General features: G+C 40.9%; 1 pseudogene; it reads right to left on the bottom strand.

Moving 5' to 3' along the window:
• Window positions 1-741: 741 nt before the first annotated feature.
• LOC123729371 (uncharacterized) lies at window positions 742-793 on the bottom strand (annotated as a pseudogene).
• Between the last annotated feature and the right edge of the window lie 1,331 nt (window positions 794-2,124).

Below are 2,124 nucleotides of genomic sequence, written 5' to 3'. Positions count from 1 at the left end.
CCCCCTTTCTTTTTCTCCATCCTCTCCATCCTCTCCCCACCTTTCTCTCCTTCCTCATCCTCTCCATCCTCACCCCCCTTTCTTTCCATCCTCCATCCTCTCAACTCTGTCATTCTGCTCATTGTAAAGCTTTACATAAAAACAGCAGACCACTAAGAGAGGGGAGGATGGAACGATGGATGGGATTGGAGAGGGTTGAGGAAAGGAAGATCCCTGATGGGTAAGATGTGGTCTTCCCCTCTGGCATGGCTCTTGACCCTGGTTGCTTCTGAAAGGCTGAATGGTTAGGAATATTTCATGTGGGAATTTGGAATGTTTGGGATGTTAAAAATGCAGAGCAGTAATGGTTGGTGGATGTCAGCATTAGGAACAAGGGAAAGTGAAGGAAAGGCATGCCATTACTCACACACCTACCACATATCCTCATACTCACATAGGCTATCATACAGAAATAATATAGTATACTATGGTATACTGTAAATATTATAGTATTCAGTGTAGTGTTTTTGCGGACTAAAGTCTACAAAAACACTACATTGAATACTGTGGTATTTACTGTAGTATATGTTAGTATTTACAGTTAACTACAGTATAAATACTGTAGTAAAAGAAAACTTCAGTATGTACTACAGTAATTTATGTAGTGTTTCTGCAGATGTAGTGATTCATGTAGTGAATTTTGTGGACATTATTGTAGTATTTACTGTAGTGTTTTTGCTTGATTATCTTTGACATAGAAGTTAAGGCTTTCTCCTTCAGAAAACCTACTGGAGAAATACTAAAAGAGCCTGTTTTCCATAACCTGTAGTATTTAGTAGGAGAGAAGTTAAAATAGTAATTGAAAAAGTATAAAGAACTGTTTGTAGATGCCAATAGTCAGCAATATTTAATAAGTGGAGTGGGGGGAGGTACGGACCCGGATTAATGTAAGGGTTGTGGGTAGGGGATATATTGTCTTACATCTTAATTGGGTTGGGGTTATCCTGTACAGTAAGTGAGGTATGTTGATGTTGTGTGGGATGTAAGGTTGTGTTTGTATCAGCCTAGCTTTGACTGGAGAATGATTGACAGAGGTATTTTGGTGGCCTATTGTGCTTCTTGTACCGTTTTCTTGAGTGATGGGTTGTGGAAAGCTTTGTTTTAATATGTCTGTCCTATTATTATGATTAAGTTAAATCAAATCAAAGTTTATTTGTCACGTGCCCTGAGTACAACAGGTGTAGACCTTACAGTGAAATGCTTACTTACAGGCTCTAACCAATAGTGCAAAAAAGCTATTTGGTGAACAATAGGTAGGTAAAGAAATAAAACAACAGTAAAAAGACAGGCTATATACAGTACCGAGGCTATAAAAGTAGCGAGGCTATATACAGACACCGGTTAGTCAGGCTGATTGAGGTAGTATGTACATGTAGATATGGTGAAAGTGACTATGCATATATGATGAACAGAGAGTAGCAGTAGCGTAAAAGAGGGGTTGGCGGGTGGTGGGTGGGACACAATGCAGATAGCCCGTGTAGCCAATGTGCGGGAACACTGGTTGGTCGGCCCAATTGAGGTAGTATGTATATTAATATATAGTTAAAGTGACTATGCATATGATAAACAGAGAGTAGCAGCAGCGTAAAAAGAGGGGTTGGGGGGGCACACAATGCAAATAGTCCGGGTAGCCATTTGATTACCTGTTCAGGAGTCTTATGACTTGGCGGTAAAAACGGTTGAGAAGCCTTTTTGTCCTAGACTTGGCACTCCGGTACTGCTTGCCATGCGGTAGTAGAGAGAACAGTCTATGACTGGGGTGGCTGGGGTCTTTGACAATTTTTAGGGCCTTCCTCTGACACCGCCTGGTGTAGAGGTCCTGGATGGCAGGCAGCTTGGCCCCAGTGATGTACTGGGCTGTACGCACTACCCTCTGTAGTGCCTTGCGGTCAGAGGCCGAGCAGTTGCCGTACCAGGCAGTGATGCAACCAGTCAGGATGCTTATGACTATTATTATCATTATTATTATTATGATTATGATGATGATGATGATTATTATGATTATCATTATTATTATTGCTTGTCTGTCTTTGATGGTTTTGATTCCAGAAATCTGATGGAGATATCAGTTAGTGATGTGCATAA

Source organism: Salmo salar, chromosome 20 (assembly GCF_965601325.2).
Source record: "Salmo salar chromosome 20, fSalSal1, whole genome shotgun sequence".
Lineage (NCBI taxonomy): Eukaryota > Metazoa > Chordata > Actinopteri > Salmoniformes > Salmonidae > Salmo > Salmo salar.
The sequence above is the reverse complement of the archived record's forward strand: the minus strand, read 5'-3'. Positions and strand labels throughout refer to the sequence as shown.